Below are 24,254 nucleotides of genomic sequence, written 5' to 3' on the forward strand. Positions count from 1 at the left end.
CAAGAAGTTAGCATGGGCATAGGGTCTATTTTAGGGCAACATAGAATCAGACAGGCAATGCCACACCTTAGTGCCTGCCTCTATAGGACATTTATTTATGTACAGTATATATTCAATACTATTTTCTTTGTTAATGAAAGTACAGAAAATAACAGGGCTTGGAAATGTTTCTGTTGGTTATAAATCGGAGACTGAGAAGATGGCATTGTGTTTTATGACAGCAAACAGGTACACTATACAGTACAACTACACAGGTATAAAATGAACGTTTGCTTTTAGCATAGGCACCTGTGAGTACAATCCTCTGTCACCTGAAAGTGTTAAGTTTTTCTTAGAATCAGCATATTGCTATAATGAGGCTACTATGAGTCACCTTCCATTTGTTCCTTACAGCTGTGTGCCTGCTGATCCAATTGTATTTACAGGATTCCGGCTCTGCACAGCGCCATTTACAAAACTGACAAAACCCAAATTGAATTCCAGCATCCGTCACCGTGTATCAGTGACAGCAAGGGAGAGAGGATGGTGTATCGGACGGAAAATTGCAGACAGCGCGTTTTGCCAAGGGAATCTCTCACAGTCTTATCCTTCCCTACTTCATCTTTCCGACCGCAGTAGGTAGAGAATGTAGTCTTTAGGATTTAGCAAAATAAACTGTCATTCTGTCCTTGCCATAACTAAGATGCATGTGAAGGGGGATTAGCAAAGGATTCACCTTGGAGAAGGTCACCACAGGAGGCTGCTGACTCCATGGAAAAACACTTTGCTTTATACATAAGTTGGTCAATATGCAATCACAACACTTCTGTTTACAAAAATATTTTGTATTGTTCTATTGTTTAAAAATAAATGTGTTTTATGTTCAAATATAGATATAGGTTTTAACTTTAGATATAGATTTTAACTGTAGATATAGATTTTTACAAGCTAAAATAAATACAGTTCTGCAATATTCTGTTAAAAATAAAGCTTCAGCTGTTCATTGTTTCTGTAACAGTGAGGAAATGATCCAGGTGAACTAGCAGGAAATGTGGGTTTACCAATATGTTTAATAAATATAAAAAAAATGCCCACAGCTGTCTCTAAGTACAGAACAACATTTCCCTGTTTAGGTTTATAGTTCCTGGGTTCCACTATGGCAGTGATCCCCAACCAGTGGCTCATGAAGCCCTTGGATGTTGCTCAAAGCAGGTTCTCATTTTTGAATTCCTGGCTTGGAGGCAACCAAACCTGATGTACTGCCAAACAGAACCTCCTGTATGCAGGTCAATATAGGGTCTACCAAATAATCAATAAAAGTCCTTAAAAAGTCCCTTATTTGGCACCCCAAGAACTTTTTTATGCTTGTTTTGCTCCCCCACTCTTTTTACATTTGAATGAAGCTTGCAGGTATAAAAGGTTGGAGACCCAGTACTTTGACCCATTACCTTTACAAAACAGCTCTTCTGTACAAGGCAGTTATTAAAGGCCATCTCGCTTGTTGCCATTATGTGAAAAATTTGGTTCTAAGATGGAAAGCCTACCCTGATTGCTTTCTTTACTAAGCAAAAGACATGTAAAGAAAAAGTGAGCTAGCCAAGCACAAAGTTCTTGATATAGTAGCCCTGGGCATGTGGGTCTATATTTAAACAGTGATGTAGCTATAAGTTACTGGGCCCTACAGCAAATTATTTAGACCCTCCCCCCAAACAAATCAATTTAAATACCTATGTGGGTGATACTATCCCACAGCAGTGACAAAGGGTGTTGCATTCAGTCCAGCACGTTGCACAATACATCATCCTACTCAGTGACATAACAAGAAGTGCATGAAACTGAAGGCAAAATCTTCCTAAGGTCTCCCAAACCTTGCAAAGAATAATAACACACATCCATAGTATAAAGGTGCAAAATAAGGATAAATTAGGACAATTTCTTTATGCAAATTACACTCAGGCATGTTCTAACTAATTATATATTAATTCTTTAGCTCAAAGCTTACTTATTTACCATCTGCTGGTAAGCTTCATTGCCATTGACATTTTATTTGAAGTCATTTGAGTGACAGTATAGATAAGAGACTCTTCTGTGACAGTCAACCTTATTGTCTTCCAGTAATTCGATCTGACACTGTATGTTGACTTCCTTTATTGATAATTAATAATGACCTTTGAGGGCTATTATTGATGCTACAAGCTTATCAACTTCCTGATAATTCCTCAGTACTCTGATATACAACTGATCAACCATACCGTTTAAAGTGAACTGTTGATGCCTTATACATAGACTTAAGCTAGCCATACACTTGAAGATGCATTCATTCCATTGCAGTTGGATAGTGCCAGTGCTACAGGCTAAAGGGCTCATTTTCTAATCCCCTGGGCACAAGTGCAGGGCTGCAACCTGCCTGCCCATTTTGCATGTAGCATGGCCTGTTGTAGGCTGGACTAAATTGAAATAGAAGTCCGCAGGTCTCTGTGCTCTGTAATGGAGTTCATAGGCCAGCAGATAGTTGCAAAATGTCCCATTGAGTGGGTAAAGTCCTTTTTTGGACTTTGCATGCTGCATTGAGCATTGTGTGTGCCCCATTAAATGTTGTTGCTGATTACTAGAACTGAAGTAAATATACTGCTTGTTATTACAATATGCAATAAAAGACCTACATGTTTTGTGCAAAGGCATTTGCTAATACGCTTAGGTCTAGAAACTGAATAAGGTTACTTTTAAATATGTTTAATGCTTCAGCTGTAAGTCCAGGTCCATTCCCCTTTACCCACCCTTTACTCTGTGTTTTACTACTGCAAATTTTAAAGTTGCACTATTTTCACTGAACTCTCTCCCTCCCTTCCTTTTTAAATAAGGCAATTTGCTCAGAGCTATCTATCTCTGAACAAACAGACCCCTCCCTTCTCTAAGCAGCGGCCTTTGACCTGCTTATTATCAGGGGCTTCTCAGTGGACTAGTGATTAGTTTTATCAGCTCCTTTGAAATTCTGCTGGATCAGTAAGTGAGAGAAAGTGAAGCTGGCTTCATAATTTTGGTCTCTGGACTTAAATACATGACCCACGCATCCACCTACACTTTCTCACCTCACTCACCAATAAAAACTGCGTGACGATATCATTGTTGGAAATGATAATGGCCACAGCTTTATTTATAAATACAAACAGTGCAAATAGATTGAATACAAACTTGTAACATGTTTAATCATAACAATACATCAATGTAATAAGTGCAAACATTAACGAACCGAAAACACTGACCCCAAGCCCCTTGCTAGTCTGCTCTTCCACAACCACCCTGAGCCGTGCTATCCTCCAGCCACCAAATCCCTAGCTCAGAGGATAACCGCCGCCAATCCGGGACCTATCCGGTCCCCTTTCTCAATTAGCCATGTTCAGTACCCACCCAGCACTTTATAGCGCACCTTTCTTATTCCATCCACCAATGGTCACCCACCTTAGGGGTCAGACCATCCACTCTACCCGATCTGGCATACCAGAACAAGCTTCCCTCCCCAGCAGACTGAAAAGGACCCGCCAAAGCTATGATAACTACCATGACGCCACTCATCTGCGTCATTTTCCCTGCTTCTCCCCCCTTCTAGCTAACTCATCCTGTCTACCCCTAACCCTCCGAGGCCACATGAGTGACAGCTAGAAACAATAAAGTAACCCAATAGAACCAACCCCCAGCTAAGGGAGGGGACCTTTCCTCTGCTGTTATCTCCCTAAATGGTGGATAGCCAGCCCTCACTGCGTCTCCTATATACCCTCTCCTCCCACCTTTTTCTTCCCCCCCTTTTTGCTTAAACTGACCTATCCCCACTAGTGATGCTGGGTTGGGTCATGCAGCCCCTCCTCCGACCTTGCTGCTGCGGGGCTAACATTCCTATCCCTTCTGGCAGATGCCAAATAAAGTCAGTTTCTGTCCACCTTTAATAGTTCAAACATATCAACCTAAACAGAGTATATCAAATTGTACCGTTGTGCCAGTTTAATGCTAAGCTCAGCTGTTTCTAGTTTATTCATTAATTATTAGAAAGAAGGTATGAAACAAATCAGTCTTCCCAATTGCTGCGTGGAGCTCTGGGAGAGTGTAAGGCTTATGGCACATAGGGAAATTTGTCACCTGTGGTTACTTCTTGGCTACTGGGCTACAAATCTCCCCGTGTGCCATGAGCCTATTAAGTTGAGAAAGTCATTAACTGACAAAAGATATTTTGTCCAATATTTTATCCGTATTTCAGAAGAATCACAAAGAACATAATTTTAATAGAAGGGAAAAGGAAATCTAGGGCTACACACTCAACATTGCAAACTATCAAGTGTACAGTTACAGCAAAAAAAAAACACTTATACTGCAAGAGGTAAAATCATAACACTGTATAGTATGGCTTATGAAATCATGAGCTTGTAGAATATATTTAAGTGACTAGAAGATGCCTTTATTCAAAATTCCCCTTGATGATAAAAGATGTTGAAAGGAAGACACTATAGGGTTGATTCACTAAGGTGCGTTAAAACGAGTGCTATTTATAGCATGTGTTAAAAACGTTATTGCGTCTTATTTTTCGCGTCTTAACACATGATTCACTAAAAGGATACTTTCGTCAATTTAGACGTGATGCTGTTTGCGTTATTTAAGTCGCAAAGACTATTTTCGTGCGGTATTTGATGCAACGCGCGTTAATTAAGGCAGCGCGCACAAACTGTTGCCGCGTGCGAAAAGCCGCACGCCATATTAGCTATACATGCCATTACTTTCGGAAAACTACTGTTCTGAAAATGACCATTTCCCTGCAAACTGGAGGATACATCACTCTAGGGCCAACACATACTTGAATAAATAACACTGCAAAGTCCTTATTGTGTTGCCAAAAGCTCATGAACTGTACTTTTCTATAATTACCGCCTGCCCCAAGTAGGTGTTAATTTTTGCATAGACTAATGCGATATTTAGCGCGTCTAAGTGTTTGTGAATCATGCGTTAATATTATTTCTGCGTGAGAATTAACGCAATGCATTAAAATTAATGCATTCGGTTGCGCGCTATTTAACGAACAAGATATGCGACTTAATGCATGCGATAATACTTTAGCGAATTGCACGTTTTTTTGCGTCAATTTTAACGCAGAAAAGCATGCGATAACGCTTATCGACCTTTAGTGAATCAACCCTTATAAATCTCATGAATGGTGTAACTCAGGGCTGTCCAGCTGAAGGCCCAAGGGACAGATGTGACCCACCAAAGGATTTTTATGGCCTGTGTCTGCTCAGAAGCTCCATAGACTTTATTATATGACATCATCATTTTTATTTATTCCAGCCCTCCAACATGCTGTATGAGATATAATTGGCCCACTATGATGTAATCAGTTGGACTGCAATGGTGTAACCTTTAACTAGTGATGGGCAAAATAATTCATCAGGCATGGATTCGTGGCAAATTTCCACATTTCACCATTGGCAGATTGTATCCGTGTAAAAATATTTGTGTGTCAAAAGAATAATGCACGTCACAAAAATTGTCATGTACATCATTTGTTTTAAGCATGCATCAAAAAAGTGACGCACAAAATTTCCGTAATTTTTCGAAATTTTAAAGATTTTGCTATTTTTTTCGGCAAACTGAAATGGGACAGATTCGCTCATTACTACCTATAGCATTAAATCAAGAACCAGTTAATTATTTAGTAGTAAAAGTAAATGTTTTTGGGTTACTGCACAGCTGCATGCATCCACAGAAGAATATTCTGTGCTGTACTACCTACTAGCAGATGTTACAGCTGTAAAAACACACAGTAGTTTTTAGGTTTTAGCAGAAAAACTGAAGATCTGAAGAGTAGAACTGGATTAAAAAATCAAGTCTATCTGTACTACTAAGAACACAATGGTAGACACATAGCCAAACAAGAGCGGCGCAGTTGTCAAACTAAGTTCCAGAATAATATGAGTATTTTACACTATAGATGTAATGAGAATATTAGCTACGCCTATACCCTAGTGGATATGCAAAGAGTACTTTGTATGTTTGTATTAGATATATGGCATATCATTTACATACATATTTTAAGGAAAAATTATTTTTAAAAAGCTTCCAAGCAGTGATGTACGAAACACCAGTTTTTCTAAATAACATTAACAGCTGAACTTACACAGTAAGATAGTCCCTGATAAACATAAAACAATGTATTGAAGACCTGCTGCTTTAATTAACCTGATTCGAGGGAACTATTGTTGGGTTAGGCCCATCATTTAATTAGAAAACAGCTCTAAATCAAATTCTTTAAAGAAAAAAAAAAGTTACAAAGAAATACTATAGCCTTTTTAACATCTATTCCATGTGTGTATCTCCTGCATAGGTTTAATTAAGTTGTAGATGCCAAAAAAACTGATTTAAAGTGGCTTTGATACTGCAAAGCTCTCTCCCCAGCCTTTACTGATGGGAGTCTGTAATTCATTTGTATCCTCATTTCAATGGCGGCATTTCATTTTGACTTAAAAAGAAAATTACTAATTGCTTGGCCTAAGGCCACTGAGCTCTGCTGTTCCAAACAAAGATAATTTCCTGTGTTTGTTGCTGTAACACTAATCACAGTAATAAAATCTGGATGTTTCTACTCTTGGTCATGGGTATAGATTCCCACTATTAAATAGTACTTTTTGTAAGTGCTTTCTGCATGAATACAAAACACTAGAGTTTCAAGTGTGAAGGTGGCTATACACTACAAGATCTTCTCATTTGGCAAGGTTGCCAAACGAGTGGATCATTGCTCTGATATGCCCACCTTGGGTGGGTGATACCCTGCTAATGCAAATGATCATGTTCTGATCAACATCTTCCCAATTTTCAGCCAAATATTGGCCCATCAGATAAGCCTGCAGATAAGCTGCCGAACTGATCTGAAGGGATCAGCCTGTGTATGGCCACCTCAACAAAGTGATTTTAAATGCTCAGTCATCCACATGAAACTTAAGATGGGTTTGTACTATCTTAATAAAGAAGGAATTGTTGCTTCTAGTATAAATAAATTTAAAGCAAATGGACTTGTTTGGTAATCATTGAAGACGTTTCACTACTCATCCGAGCAGCTTCTTCAGTTCAACTTGTTGCTTCCTTTCTTATAAATTACCAAGCAGATCCTTTGTTCCAGGCATTATCCTACTGCATTTCAGCCAAAAGGTAATAATAATCCTATTATATTTAGCTACAAGACTTGTAATTATTATTATTATTATTTATATAGCACCATCAATTTACACAGCACTTTATAGAATAGAGGGGTACAAAAGACATAACAGTTAACATGTACATATAAACAATTCAAAAGAATGGTTTGCAGTTACATTGGATGAGGATCGGAGACACTAGGGGCAGGGCCATGCTCGCAAGAGCTTACATTCTAAAAGGGAGGGGTGAGACATAAGGTTGGGATAACTAGCATGGCGTTGAAGTTCAAGTAGGTGTGTAAAGTGACAGTAAGTGCTGAGTGAGAGGTGAAAACCAGTGGTTAGTGAAAACCAGTGGTTAGTGAATGTTTCGGGGGTTTAGGTTATAGGCTTGAGTGAAATGGTGAGTTTTAAGAGACTGTTTAAAGGCTCGCAAGAGTCTTGCAGTGCCTAATGGGACGGGCGTTCCAGAGGATGGGGCAGCGCGTGAGAAGTCCTGGATGCGAGAGTGAGAGGAGGTGATGAGTGAGGAGGAGAGAAGGAGGTCATGTGTAGAGTGAAAGTTACATCTGCGGGTGTACTTGGGGATTAGGGTGGTTAAATAGAGTGGTGCGGCACCAGTGAGTGCTTTGAAGGCGAGTACAAGAATCTTGAACTGAATCCTTTACCTGACAGGTAGCCAGTGCAAGCATTGGCAGAAAGGGGCGGCACTTGTGGAGTGGGAGGAAAGGTGTATGATTCTGGCATAATTGAAAGCAATATGCAGCTACAGACTTCTTATTGCTTTTGCCCCACACACATTTTTACTGAAATGGTTTTGGAATCAGAAAGGGTCTAAACAGGGGCGGGCCAAGCTGACCGGGCGCCCTAGGCAACCAGGTTGGCCACCTCGCCCCTGCACCTTCCTCATTCATTATCTTTTGGATATCCCCAGGAGGGTGTTTAGAGGGTTTTTACCCAAGCTCTGCCTAACATCTACCATATTCTTTTCCATACCCATTTCCAACTTGCAGTGAGACATGGTTTAGCAATTTTAGTTACTCCAACTAAAATACCTATAAAAGAACACAAACACTGTATTGGAAACTGTATTTGGTAGCACTTCCTTATCCGTTCCTTGACTGGTATCTGCACTCAACAAGATGGGTGCCTGTTTTGTCCTTCATATTAATGTGAAAACATTGCAATAGCTAATGCCCTTCAAAACCCATTTAATTATGATTTTGATTCTAAGACAACTCTAGTCAGTTTACAATAAGTGCTGTACACAGTATTATACAATCATGTGGTGCCTCTGCACTGTAGTTGCCTAAGGCCTTACTGACTTAACACATGAGTTGTCACCAAAAATTAAATTCAGGGCTCCTACATTCTCTATGGCTTAATTACTAAACTATTCCTTTACCTCACCTTTTGTCTGACATTCCTAAATTAGGCAGCTACTAAAGTCACTGATTTATACTTTTTATATAGTTATACTTTATACTTTTTATATAGTATAAAATATAGTCATATAGTCATAATATAAGTCACCAAGGAGTTTTATGACCATGACCATGCTTTTATACAAGTCATGGATCCATAGTGACTTCTAATATCCTCATATTTTACAACAGGGGGGTACGTTACTTATTATAATACACAGTGAGCCATGTGACAGAAATGACATCACTAACCACCGTTTATAACTTACAACATCACTATGCTCCACTTATACGGATATAATTTACAGGATATATATGGCTCTTGTGTATTATATAGTTATAAACCTATGTCATGTCACTAACACATGTTGATAGAGAAAATATATTGTTATTAGCTCTTTGGTTAAATATATATATAAATTATATTTCTTATTTTCTATTTTTAATAGACCCCAGTGTAGCTGCTGTATAGTACTGGCAATATTTTTTAGCATATCCTGATCTGCATATACAGTGTGCCTTTAAAAACAGCAATATTCTCTACTGAATTTGCATTTGCATATTTGACATATAAATGAAATGCCTGCAGTCTGCTTAATTTGCAAATTTTTGATTATAGGGAATAGTCAGAAAGGCTCATTTATGAACAAACATGCTAAATCACGTTGGTACAATTGTCACAGCAACCAATCAGCAATTAGCCTTGAAGTCTACAAGTCAGAAAATTAAAGCAAAGATTTGGTTGCTACAAGTGATGAGCAAATCTGTCCTGTCTTGCTTCTCCGGAAAATTTGAGAAACTGCAAAAACATTCACAAAATGGTGAAAAATTCAGGAATGCAACTATCGTGCAACATTTTTGATGTATGTGACATTTTTTATGCAACTGTGACTTTTTTGACATGATTGTGACTTTTTTATGTGACAATGACTTTTTTTATGTGACCTTGACTTTTTCCTCAATCTCTGAATTTTTTGCTTGCAAATGGTTGCTTCTGTTAAGGAAAAAAATAAGCCAATAACAAAATGCTGAATTTCACTGCAAATACATGCCTGATGAAAAATTTCCCTCATCACTAGTTGCTACATGTAACTGCATTGGTACAATCTGACACCTGTTTATAAATCTGCCCCTGAAAATCAAAAGAATGATCATTTCAAAAATGCAGATTTTGAAGGGATAAACCTTAAAATGACTGAGTTAGTTCAATATTTTCTTAACTTACTGATGTTTGTACACTTTGCTCATGTTTTCAGAAAAATCTGCTATTTGAGTTATTTGCCATGGGCTGTATTTTAAAGTCATTTTTTTCTACCAAACATATAATCTATGGAGTCACAAAGTGACAGCGGCTACTGCCATTGTGCCCTCATGATTTCCTGGGAGACCTCCAGTACAGTATAATGAATGAGGCCATATTTATCTGCTGAGTATGTGGCTGAATGTCCCATCTACTGAGTCTCATGAGCTTTTCCTTGTAGGAAACATATCTCTCTGCAAGAACTTCTACAAGTCACCACTTTCTAGCCATATTAACAATTCCTTTTTAACCATAAATACATTTGAATCATGCTTTTTTCAATATTACCTCGATTTAGTAAAGACCCCCTTTCTGTCTCTACTGCCAATCTACTTCTTCAGCATACTTTTTTAGTATGACCATACCATGCAGCTCTGTTTGCTCCTACATTATTCTTGTTCCTCTTATTCATGCATGAATATGATTTTTCAATTGCCTGCAGGCCTCGGGTGAGATACTTGCTGAAGTGATTTCATTTTAACTTTCACAGAGCTCAGGCTTCTGAACCTCAGGAGAATCCATTTGTGGTCAGATATCCTGGAGCAAACATCTGCCTAAAATATCAAATTGATGTGTTCTAACCCTTTCACTTCTTTACTTTATTTTTGCTTAATTTCAACAATACAATTTGTGACAGGTTGATCATAATACATTTTCTTCCATTTCTTGCCTTTACAGTTTGGCAAAATAATCCTTTTTTGAGACATACATACATAAATATAATTTATAGTGGCCTATTTTACCAAAGATGCTACAACTATAGATGCTGATTGCAACGTAGCAATATGTTGTGTTGTTTTTTTCTTTTATTTAATCTTTTTATTTTATCAGTCATTTTCTAATTTTGATTGTATGTTAGCAATTTCTCCTTGATTTTAGTTAGGCCGCTGCCACTGGGGCAAGACTTGCATATAATACGAATTAATTATATCTTAGTTGGGATTAAATACAAGGTGCTGTTTTATTTTTATCGAGAAAAATCAATTAAATTTAAAAATGAAAATTATTTGATTAAAATGGAGTCTACAGGATTTCCGTAATTCGGAGCATTCTGGATAACGGCTCCCATACCTGTAATTGTAATAGATTATTTGGACTGATGAGCCTTGTCGGCTGTATTTTATTGTCTCATCTTCTTTACATTAATGTGTCACCTTTTCTCATTCTACAGTATGTTGTTGTGAAGGAGCACAAAACATCCAAAAAATTAGAGGTCTAGGAAAAGGGCAAGTTTTTGCTAAAGGACAGGCAATTCATGTCGAAGATATGGAAGCAAAAGTAGCTAATGTTTATGTTAATGGAATTTTATTTATTGCCCATTTCTTTGTGTAACCAAACATCCAAACATCAAATTTACATGCCAAACATCATAATTACACATCAAATCGGAAAACTAATAATTTATGGACAGTTTATTTTTCTATATGTGTTGGCATTGGACATTATTGCAAGATGTTATATGAAAAACGTAGAATGGAGAAACAGGGAGGGGAAGATAATATGAAATAAAGGCAAGGTTTATAGGGAGTAGTCATTTATGGACAGTCACTTGGGAAAGAAGAATTACCCATTTGGTAACATTGCTAGAACAAGACATGTAATACAATCTTTTCAAATATTTGATATGAAACAAGCTACAATATAACCCAAGCTGTCAAAATGCAATTTAGCAATCCATCATATTGTGATTTCTTTCCAGCCTGGAGGCATGTAAGTGTTTTATAAATACTTAAGTAAGCGCTGTTATCTTTACCAAGATCGACTGTCTATTACCAAGAGATGAAATAAGACACAATCACATCACGCCATATCTCTTCTGCATTACATCTATTCTAAACAAAAATTAAATTTTGTCAGAATGACAAGATGTTATGAATATTTGTGCACACTGAAGACACATAAAACATATTTTTTTTTGTATCCAGAGAGCCATATTGAGGAAGCTGTCAAGTTGTGGGTTTTGGCTTGAAAAGCTTACTCTCTTATTTTAAAAGTCTGAGAAAGAACAGGAAAAGGTGACTTGTTCAGGTCTCCGAGGGGATCTAATAGCAGGATGCATAGCTTCAGTGCTTGCTTCAGAAGCTGCATTTACATTATGCAGCTATTACAATTTCATCCCATTAATGTGTTGATCTCTACAGAACATTTCGCGTCGCTACAGAGGATTTCCTTACACCAATTACATAAGCACTGTGAGTTCAGATGTACTTAGTCGGTAACGATAGTTGCTTCACTGCTGTAATTAGCATAAAAGCTTTGTGAGGGATTGAAGAAGGTGTTCTAATCATTCAGCTTTTACTCACCTTCTTAAGAGGACTCACTGCACAAGGTGCCTCTCTCCTACAGTTAATTTATTCTCCCACAAGGTCACTCAAACATTGTCCTACTTATTTTAAATCTGTACAAAGACAAGGAATAACATACTCCATCTAATTTTTAAGCCCTTGGTTGTTAACCTCTTTCTTCCCAAGGAATTTAGAACCCCTGAGACTTAGGGATTTATTTACTAAAATGCAACGCTGTGATAGATGATGTATAATGGTTAATGAAACTTAGTAGGCAGCCACTTTTATACAAAGAAAACATGCAAAAACATCTAGAGATATATGTTAATATATTTAAAAAATAAAAAAAATGTTAATTGGTATTTAAAAAAAAGCACAAAAATTTACCTAAAGGCAACTTTTTCAAAATAGTGGGTATAGTGGGAAAAAGCCATTTTCAAAACAACAATTCCCTTTTCTCTGTAATAATAAAACAGTACATTGTACTTCATCCCAACTAAGATATAATTAATCCTTTTTGGAAGCAAAGGACAGCACCTGATTTCTCCAAACTTGCCTAATGCATGGTAAAAAAAAAAGTTACTTATACCAAACAAATGACTGCCAACCAAAGGACTTGATCATGAAATGTCAGTTGCACATATATGTTCACTCAATAAAAGGCTATTTTGATTAAGTCTCTTGGTTACTGGTAATTTTCCTTCTCTCTCTCTCTCTCTCTCTATATAAACTGTATTTGCATCTCTGTTTTTCAACCAATACTGTCCATTTTGTTTTTTTTTTTAAATGCAAATGCATAAAGAATGTCAGCTAAACAGACAGATATATTGATTTTCTGTCTTTAAACTGAACAGTAGCCAAGGCACATATTGTACTGTTCTGTATGTCTCTCTGTAATCCTTGTTTACTTTTTGTAGAGCAGTCTAGTGAACACCCTAAAATGTCAGAGTAGTGCCTATCCTCCTTTCCAATCCTGTTATAATTGTTATTTGCCTACTTGGCTCATGTAAAGTTTGTGCTTTAGCAAAAAAAGGGCAAGAGTCACATCCTGCAGGGGTGCATCAAAAGGGCAGGTAAACAAATTCTTTTTTTTTTTAAAACATGCAACTATGCATTAGTAGTGATTTTACAGAACTTATCTACAGGACAAACCGTAGGAGTACATACATTACGAAGCACAAGCAACACAGCTAAATACAATAATTTGAGCTTTAAGTGATTGGTCTTCTCCAACAGATCCTTCTACCTGAACTCAGGTGCACTTGCTTGAATCTGCTCCAAGTTGTGCACATTCATGTTTCCTCTAAGCTCTGTTCATATGCATACAAGTTGCATGCATCAGTAGACACAACCAGGAGGATAAAACTAGTCCTTCAAAACACAAAAGGGGTGATTTAATAAATAATAAATGAGCACTAAGCACACTCTTACACACCACCCAGGGTTGCAAGGTACTTTGAAAGCCTTATACTTAGGGGCACATTTACTAATCCACGAATGGCCGAAATGCGTCCGATTGCGTTTTTTCGTAATGATCGTAAATTTTGCGATTTTTTTCGGCGTCTTTACGAAAAAACGCGAGTTTTTTGTAGCCTTGACAAAGTTCCGCAAAGTCGCCGATTTTTCGTAGCGTTAAAACCTTTTAAGTTTTAAACGCCTACGAAAAAGGCGCGACTTTGCCGCGTACGAAAAACTCGCGTTTTTACGCAAAAATCGTAAAGACGCCGAAAAAACTCGCGTTTTTACGCAAAAATCGTAAAGACGCGAAAAAATCCGCTCAAAATGTTCGTTCCAATCGAAATTTTGTAAATCAGCCCCTTAGAGTTGCCACCTGTCCAGATTTTGCCCTGACAGTCAGGTTTTCAGAAGGGCTGTTTGTGTCAAAACTACCTTCTTAGTTTTCCACATTAGGAAAACAGGGCAGGACTCTCCGAGACTGATGTGGCAATTGATTGGCATCCCTACTTATACTTTTGTATCTCTGCAAAAATTTACAGGAATCTTACACCTATGAAAAAAAGCTGTGGACAGAAAATTCCCCCCAAAATCAAAGTCACGTCCAGAACTTGATTTTCCATCAACTGAATAAACAATTCAAATGTGCCTGCCAGAAGTCTTTTAAAAGTGTGTATACCAATCCCCAAGAACTAACCAGTTCTTATAAAAAACTATCTTGACTGATCTGAACAGTTTCATAAAAGTGATGCAGTTCATAAACCAACAAAATGGGACAGTGAATGTTAATTGAAAGAGCTCATTATCAGTGAAATTAAAGTGTATCTAGGATATCCCGTAAGTAACAAGCTATTGCCATATTGGCGTGAGGAACATGATCATAACCTTGTAATAAACTGCAAATTGTTCACTGGAATCATTCATTTTTCCTCATATATCCAGGAGCAAGATACGCAGATGATTGTTCATACTGGCCTTGTACTGCTTAGTGCTAGCATTATCTAGCCTTCTGTAAATATTTACTCATCATTAAAGGGATTGGTGGATAATTCAGTGCACAACATTAATACATTTCCTATTTCTTATTTTCCTTTGCTTCTTCTTATTGAAAATATTGTTGGCGAACTTATTAAGTCAAATCAGTACTGTAAAGGTTAGATCCACTGTGCCATTGAAGTACTGTGAATGGCAATGCCTTATGTTGTAATCAGGTGTGGACTGGGAATCAAAATAGGCCCTGGCATTTCCGGTACACAAAGGCCCAAACAGCCCTCACAGCCCAATAAATAGTGACAGCCTATGGCATCTTACAGCTGCCCCTCTGAATTTGCCAGAATCCACAGGCTGCCAGTTAACGACTGGTTGTATTATCTTTTTGAGGGAAACTATACAGTTGAATACTGCTGGTCTCTATAAAATGTTCCACATGAAACAGTCCAAATGTAGAATTGTTATCCGCAAATCTATTGGTTACATTTTAATTCTGAAGATATTGCTTTAGTTTAACAAAATAAATCCAGCAGTACTAGGGGTGGGAAAGTTATGTTCTGTACTTTCTTAATGTTGGTATCACTGATAAGGATGAGTCCGTTTAAGGTTACAAATGTTTGGTACATCAGCTGAAAGTGAATATCTGTATGTGGCAGTGAGCCAGAACATCTGTGCATAAGTGATTTTAGGGTGAAATGCCATGCCTCTGTTCTTCATTTTTAATATTTACTTACATTTATGAAGAATTATAACAACACCTGCCAAGACTGGCACAGTGTGTACAATGCTTAGCCACTTAATAAAAGGACAGATATGCGTCTATTTACCTTTTCTGTGTTTGAAAGGATATTGTTTTAATGTTATTCCAGTCAATATAGTACATAATGCAAATCAACAAACATACTTTGGGATTTTCAAAGACACTGAGCTTCATTATACATATGTACAGTATATTACATGCCTCCCATCTGCACCAGGGTAATGAAAAAGTGGCTAGAGCTATGACTTCACGGATTCACAAGAAGGATCAATGAACAAGAAAAAGGATGGGTAAATTTATGGTGGGTTCTGGGCAAATTATGGGCTTAAGGGCATGGACCAGGGCCTGAACTTCCAGGTATTACAGATTTATCGGCAACTACATTGCTGGTAAATTTGTAATAATGGCCCCAGCCTTGGTAGGTATTTTACTGGCTAGTAAAACACAAATAAAAGCCAGGTGGCAAATTTAAAAAAAAAAAAAAAAAAAATAGGTAGCACTTCTCCTTTGCAGTGCTGGGGTCCTGAGTTTGATTGATTTGAGTTAACATTCTAACACTCAAAGAGTGCAAAGAGGTTTTATGTTCATTCACAATTGCAAGTGCAATTAAAGGGCAAATATACCTCTTAAGTCCGTTAGAGTTATGTAAAGAAGGTGCATAAACTTCCAAGATTAAATATAAATGTATTTTTTTTAACAAAAACATTCTTGATGCCATTGTGAAGTGATGGATTATGGAAATTGAAGTCCCTTCATAATTTCCAGAAGCCATCACAATCAAACAAGTTGAGGGAGGAGTTGTATTACAATGAGTGGTTTGGAAATAGCCTATCCCTGACTGGTGCAAACTATTAGGTTTTCTACTTAAAGTAGGGAATCAGGTATGTCTGTGTAAAAAAAAAAAGTCCAAAAATGCTAGACTTACATAATGTGTTGATTAATAGTTGTTTTTTGTATGTATTCTCTATGTTGATCATGTACACACATTTAGGGGCCTATTTATTAGTATGTTTTTTTCACAGAAATAACAGTGGAAATGGAGAAGTTCACCATCTGAATGCCAGATTTGACTCTGATTTGACTCCTGTGAAACCTGGTGATGGTGAGGTGAATTTTGTTGCCATTTTTTACACTACATAATAAATCGCTCTATATTATATAGGTGTACAGCATTATAAGTAATATTATTATTATTATTAAAATGGGAGGGGGGTAGAGAAGGCAAGAGGGTATGGGGAAATATTCACATTAGTAATTACAAATAAGTGTGACAAGAGAGAAAAAAACAGAAGTCATGACAAGTTATCTTATATTGCAGGCAAAGTATCAAAGTGCAGGACATCAGGATCATCCCCTAAACATAAGAGATATTCCTCATAAGTTTACTGTATGAGGTGTTTATCATCAGATTGGATTTTAAAAAGGTGACTTATGGTTTCCAAATTTTCCAATGGCCATTAACATTAATTACATATATAAAGGTCCTATCCCTGTGTGTAACATGCTGATATACAGAGAAGTAGTGTCAGTAACTAGAGCATAGTTCTGACAATATTTCTGCCAAAATGTATTAGTACACACCAGCATGGAACTCCCCTCCCTGCAATGAAACATTTTCTTGTCCATCAAACAGTAAATTCAACTTTTCTATGGGACCATTTGATAATCAATGCAAATCATATGATATCCTTGCAGCGGAAACATTAGTTGCTCAGTAGTGGAGTTTACAACAAACAAGCACAAATGATGCCATTAAGCTCTGCCCCCTGCCATTGTTCCAGAGCCAAAAAAGTTTGCACTGTTTGCTTTCTTGGTATACTTTCATACCAGATAAACCAACTTATTATTCCTATCAACCATGTTTTGACTATTGCCAGTTGGCTTAACTGTAAACACAGCATAAGCAAAGAGCACACATTTACTTAAACATGGACACCAAAAAACATTCCCTCTGAATCACACAATTCATATTACTTTTTTCATACCTGCCCTCGGTAAAATTAGTGCCTGGACAATGAACACTTGCTTCAAGTTAATTAATAGTGAAGTCTGAGAATAATAGCTGTTAAAATGAAAAATATACTGCAAGTTCATTAGAGAAGAATCAAAGAATAAATGTGTTACAGTAGCGGCAAAATGGTTAAACAGTTGATGATGTGAGCTCCTGGCAGTCATGTGCAGAAATGCATGGCGCAGACCAAGGATACGGCTTCTTCTCTCCATAGGCAGCTGATGAATTCCTGTAATGCTCTGAGTTCCAGCTGATATAGATAATGATCTCTTCGCTGACAACATCTGTAGTCCACAGGGTAAAGAAGGATGAAAGATTAAGCTTATTTAGTTGTTTTTGCCAATTTAAAGTAACAATTCTTCATACTAGAGATCTTACCAAGATTAAGGGGCACATTTACTTATCCACGAACGCTCCGACTGTCCGCTCGATCAGTCCAATCGTATTTTCTGCGACCTTTTCAACGCTTGCACGACTTTTTCGACGCTTGCACGACTTTTTCAACGCTTGCGCGACTTTTCTGTATTTTTAGCGCGAAAGATTCGGATCGGTTTTGCTACTGTTTACAATCGTTCGGTACGAAAATTTCGTGACTAATACGATTTTTTCAGAAGCATTTTTGTGATATTTGCGATTTTCAGAAATTTTCATTTCCAATCCGAATTTTTCCCATTCGGGATTCAAACTCGTGTTTTGATAAATCTGCCCCTAAGAATTTAGTTTGTACTGAATCAAACTCGTAATCTTGTTACCGATTACCAACCATGCAAAAGCTAATGTATTAAATAACCATGTTTAGTGGATCTGCCCCACTCAGAGTATAGCAATTCAGTAGCAATTTCTTTTATAAGCAGCCATCAGAAGTTTTAAATTAATGTATATTAAAAAATTCTTTACAGTTCATTTTCATTCATCATTATTTTAAAAAGCAAAATGTTCATTATTCTGATGAATATCCCATTTACTCTGATTAAGTATGCAAAGGTTTTTTTCATCCTATAGCATTGTATTCTAAAGGATACTATTATAACACATTTCTATAAAGTTTTGCAAGATAAGATAAGGCAGTCTCCTGGAGTAAAGTATGCCATGAAAAACAAAGGTTTAACAAAGGTATGGCACTGGTCTTTTGTTCTCTCTTGGCTTTACTTCAGTTTTATGAGGGTCAAAATTCATGTTCATCTTGAATTGATAGACTAACACTACTCCTGAGTTTATCAGATGCCTGTTATTTACATTGCACCCAAATGGATATGCTCTAAAATAGCAGTTCTCAACCTGTGGGTCGGGAACCCTTTGGGGGTTGAACAACCTTTTCACAGGGGTCGCCTAAGATATGGTTACCATTTGTCCCCGTTTGACGGGGATCTACCCCGTTTCAGAGCTGCTGTCCCAGTGGCAATTGTCCCCATTTGCCGTCCCCGTGGGACAAAAAAAACCCTGTGAATTATCCTGGATCGGCAGGCATTCAGGAAGCCAGCTTAGGAGGTCCTTCCATGTAGAAGATGTCACTGCGCAAATTGGCCAATCAGGGAGCCACAAGCAGCACCACATTCCACCAATCGCTGTAAACCTAAGGTGCCTCCCTCATTGGCCAATTTGTAAGCTGAAGCGCTCTGTCCCGAAGGACGGTGAAAATTTTTTTTACTAAAAGATCTGCTCTGCTCCGTTATCATCAGATACAGCTATGATCAGAGTGAAGGAATGTGCAGGACAGAAGCGCTCAGGAGCAGGCAAGCAGAAACGGCAGTTCTCATATATTTAAGTGTGCTAGCAAGAGGTTGAGTTCTGGGGGGTATTATACATGGAATTGCCACTGTGTCACCCTGCTATGAGTTCTGGGGGTATTATACATGGAATTGCCACTGTGTCACCCTGCTATGAGTTCTGGGGGTATTATACATGGAATTGCCACTGTGTCACCCTGCTATGAGTTCTGGGGGTATTATACATGGAATTGCCACTGTGTCACCCTGCTATGAGTTCTGGGGGTATTATACATGGAATTGCCACTGTGTCACCCTGCTATGAGTTCTGGAGGGTATTATACATGGTATTGCCTCTGCCTTGATCTATATATTTACTGAGGATGTATCTGTAAAACTGAAGTGGTTTATTGGGGGGGCCTGTCTGTCAAAATGGGCATGGCCTAAAAATTTGCTGCTCTGTCCCCAGATTTTGCTCCAAAAATCTGGTCACCTTAGCCTAAGATAATTGGAAGACACTTATTTCTGATGGTCTTAGGAATAGAGATGTAGCGAACTGTTCGCCAGCGAACTAATTCGCGCGAACATCGGGTGTTCGCAAGTCCGCAAATTCGCGAACTTTTGGCGATGTTCGCCATTTTGGGTTCGCCGCGTTTTTTTTTTCGCTGCATTTTTTTGCCTCGGTTCGCCGCGTTTTTTCGCCTTTGCGTATACATAGGAATAGCTTGCATTTTTTTTTTGGCGTTATTTTTTGGCGTTTTTTTTGTGTTTTTTTTTTTTGCATTTTTTTTACAAAGTATTTTTCAGAGAAATTTTTGCCCTTGATCCCCCTCCTGCATGCCACTGTCCAGGTCATGGCACCCTTTAAACAACTTTAAAATCAGTTTTCTTGCCAGAAATGGCTTTTCTAGGTTTTAAAGTTCGCCTTCCCATTGAAGTCTATGGGGTTCTCAAAGTTCGCGAATATTCGCGAGTTTTGCCGAAAGTCCGCGAACAGGTTCGCGAACATTTTTGCCGATGTTCGCTACATCCCTACTTAGGAACAGAGACACCACCCCTCTATGGTTGGGGGTCACCACAAAATGAGGAACTGTATTAAAGGGTCGCGGCATTAGGAACTGACTTTTTTCTCTGTTATTAATACTTTTAAAAAAAAAAATGCCTTGTGGTTTGAAAATGACTGAATTATTATCAGTAATAATAAGTCAAATCAAAGACATTTTGCTAGTAATCCGACTGGCTTTCTCAATTTAGAATGAATTGTACAAGGATATTTCCGGAATAATCAGAAAGATCCTTGTACAAGTCATTCTGAATTAAGAAAGCTAGTCTGATTTGACTTATGATCACAGACAGAGTGGTCCATTTGGTGCCACCATTATGTCTGAGGTTCGGTGCGTCAGGGAAAATTCCCATCCCACTGAGGTGTAAATAACAGTTCTCTGCTTGGATAACAGTTATTTTGCGTAGTTTGAACCATATTTTGAAAAATCAGTGCTTTAAAACAACCCCAATATAAATAAAAGCCACCTATCAGCATATTATTTTTCCATTGACAAATGGCTATTTTACTACTCAACACTGGTATGTTACAGGGATACTGAAATGTATGCCTGGAACATATTAAGCAGCTCTCTTTTCTGGATATTTACACTTCCAGGAAACTCCATCCAAGGCGTTTTTTTTAAAATAAACTTTATACCTATTCAAAAATTCATTAATGGGACTTTATTACATGTCTCCAGTTACCACAATAAATAAGAAAACAAAATTTGAAATAATGTATTCTGGGGGATTTTTGCCCTTTCATATTATCCAATTGAATCAGATTTAAAATTGGTCTTTATTTGCGGTGCACTCATTTTACAGCCCTTTTCTTTCTGCATTTTTTTACTTTTTTACACTTCCTTCTAATGCTACTTTACTTTTTTAATTCTAATACTACCTTTAAAATGTTTTGAATGATATTGCCTTGGCAGAGAAAAGGTTAACCAGTTTAATGTCCATTTTAATGAATTAGAAGAGAAATTGCCTGGACTGATGTGATATGATCCGGGGAGCCCATTAAATGAAATCCTAGGGAGCATTGTGAGACAGAGAACAAAAAGGCAGATATGCATTAACATGTACAAGCCATCAGTCAGCACTTGGAGAAGTGTAAAAATCCCAGTAATGGTTCAGAGAGCAGCTTATGCTATTTGGTATCCTATGCTAATGAAGTTAATGGGGCACACCATGACCTCTGCCAGACTCATTTCTTATGCTCGGTTAATAGAAGCTGTAGGAGGGATGATTGGCAGGAGCTCGGAACTAAACTGAGGACTTTCAACACATTGCTTATGGCAGCAATCTACCTGAAAATGAGAAATCTCTCCCCCTGTGTGTACGTGTGTACATATACTTATGTATGTATCTATTTTCAGCAATGAGGGCTGGAACTCAATTTCAGTTAAGGCTGGGTTCTGCTAGCTGAGATAAATATGAGATTTGATAGCCGTCTATGTTTTATTCACATACTATGACCTATCTATATCTAACAAGGGTTATTACTAATATTCAAATTTATGTATAACATGGGCTACTGCTACAATTCAGTTTAAAGAGTCGTTTTTTGGTTTTTTTTTTCAACAGGATTTTTATGTGGTGGTAAGAGTGTGGAGTCTAGTATTTATATAGACACAGGTGCACTCCACTGCAGGGAAACACAGGACAAAGCACTGGTGAACCCTGAAGTCATATCTCTCTATGGGTTACAACACTAGACAACAGATACTGTATTGCCAACAGGGCAAACCATGAGGTCCCATACTACTTAGGTAGCATGGTCCTCTCCCAAGGTACCCCAGGTTTTTAGTCTTCTGACGTCCTTACCCTCCTGGGCAGTACAACACCTTGGTGATTATGTAGACAAAAAATTCTGTTTGAAATTCCATCATATAACTAATGCTGAGATTGCTTCCTACCTGAATAGAAATTCCTCTTACTGGTCTCCCTGTAACTTTCTTGCACTGCAACTCTCTGTCACTTACTATTTGTAAAATGTATTTTCAGTAAGAGATATTCCCCCAGGCTAGAGAAAAACATCACATCATACAGTGTACGTTTTCTTAAAATATATGTCATTTTTGCATTTACATCTGTTGATCAATGGCAATTGTTTTTTTAACTGGCGTTTTATTTTTATTTATAGGTATACATATATGTTTAGTCAAAATCATTTAGCTTTAGGTTATTAGCCAAATCTATTAAGTTCACATCTCACTTCAACTTGACTAAATAAAAGTTGATTTATAAACTCCAAAAGAACAGTGATCCCAGTGACCAATTATTATGACAAATTTTAGCTTTGCATCTTGAAGTAATACATTTTCAGCTAATCAATTAATAGTTATTGCATTAAAAATCAATACTGGACCAGCTTAAATTTCTTTCAAAGGAACAACATTATGTATTAGAGAAATCATTTACCTGGTCAAAGGTCACTAGCACTAAGGTGATGTGACAAAGTGGTGTCAAAAAGAATAACTGTTATATACTGTATTCATTCTCCAATAGAAAGTCTTCTATTGACAGCTACCCCAAATACAAATGTAATCCCTTCTGATCTCTTTTTGTCATGATGTCAGTTCTGTTTGTCTGTCTCATTCCCCTTTATTGCTTTCAAAATTTTTCTCTTCTTTACTAAGACATTTTTACCTTGGCATCACACTGCTCCAAACCATCCTTCCTTCTTTCAGCCTGAGTGAATGCTTTCCCTTCTCCTTGGTTTAGCATACTCCCTTCTGCCAGTTCCTGGGTGACTCTTCTATTTTTTGGCGCAAGTTTTAGAGTTTCAGGTTGCCCCTGTAGAGGTCACACTTGGGGGCAGATTTATTACATTCGGATTTTCTTGGTTTTAAAGTTTCTTGTTAACCACAACTCAACTCACTTTCATCAAAACTACAAATGTCTAGTAATTTATTAAAAGATCTGAACTGAAAAAGCACGAACAAAAAAATACACTGAAAAAAATGCTAAAAACCTCAACTCTTTTGTATTGTTGCACAAATGAAAGCATCAAAAAAAATCATGAAAAACCTCAAAAATCCTGAAGCAAAGAAAGATCTTCCAGTTTTAAAAAGGCTATTGATTTCTGCATGATACCAACATTGCATATTTATTTCTTTTGGATTTGCTGCAGTTTTGTAGAATAATGAATGGTGAAAAAAATGTGTTTTTTTCCGCGACAACATGGTATTTTTGCACAAAAAAATATGAATCGGGAAAAAATGTAATGTTATAAATAGCCCCCATAATGTTTGGGTACACTTACTTTATACACTGACACTGAAACTTGCCTTACATGCTACACTCTATTACCAGGAAGTTAATTGGAAAAACTTCCAGGCAAAATAAAATCATTTTAACACACTGCCCAATTTAGCAGTGATAAAGCGATGCTCCCTGTTCTTATCTAATATGGTTCATTCATTTGTGAACCCCCACTCTTGGTTTTGATTTCCCAATTGTAAGGTGCAACACCAACCTTGTTGTTCCAATTTAGGGTACTGGCACACGAAGAGATTAGTCACCTGCAATAAATCTTTCCCACCATTGACAACTAAACTCCTGCAAAACTGTTCCCACTGGCAATAATGTAAATTGCCTTGCAAGGAAACTTTGGGCAACTTTGGGAAAAACAAAGCATCACATACTTTATCCTACCAGCGATTTACATTATTGCCAGTGAGAAAGTTCTTGCTGGAGATTAGCAGTCAATAGTAGCAAAAATTTTAGCGAAGGTGACCAATCACCTTGTATGCCAGTACCCTTTGTTGAAAGAAGTCTACTTTATGCATCCAAACTGTAACTCACCATTACCATAATGTAAAGATCAGAGGGAGAAGTAGTAATCAAATTCCATTCTACTTGCCTTACCTATCTCTGTACAAGAGGAACCCAGGTGGTTAGTGGTGGCTGTTCCATGCTGTGCCACAGCAGCCATAAGCCAAGAGGAATTCAGTTAACCTTTCTTTGTTTGCACTGTAACATTTTGAGACTTTAAGTTGGGTAACCTTGTTTTAGGAAATCCAGTGATAATAAAGAACAAACAATGCACAAATTAAAAGATGAAACAGTTTTATATATGACATATAAATAGATTATGTACATTAAATGTCTCTCTGTTTCCTC

Source organism: Xenopus tropicalis, chromosome 2 (genome assembly GCF_000004195.4).
Source record: "Xenopus tropicalis strain Nigerian chromosome 2, UCB_Xtro_10.0, whole genome shotgun sequence".
Lineage (NCBI taxonomy): Eukaryota > Metazoa > Chordata > Amphibia > Anura > Pipidae > Xenopus > Xenopus tropicalis.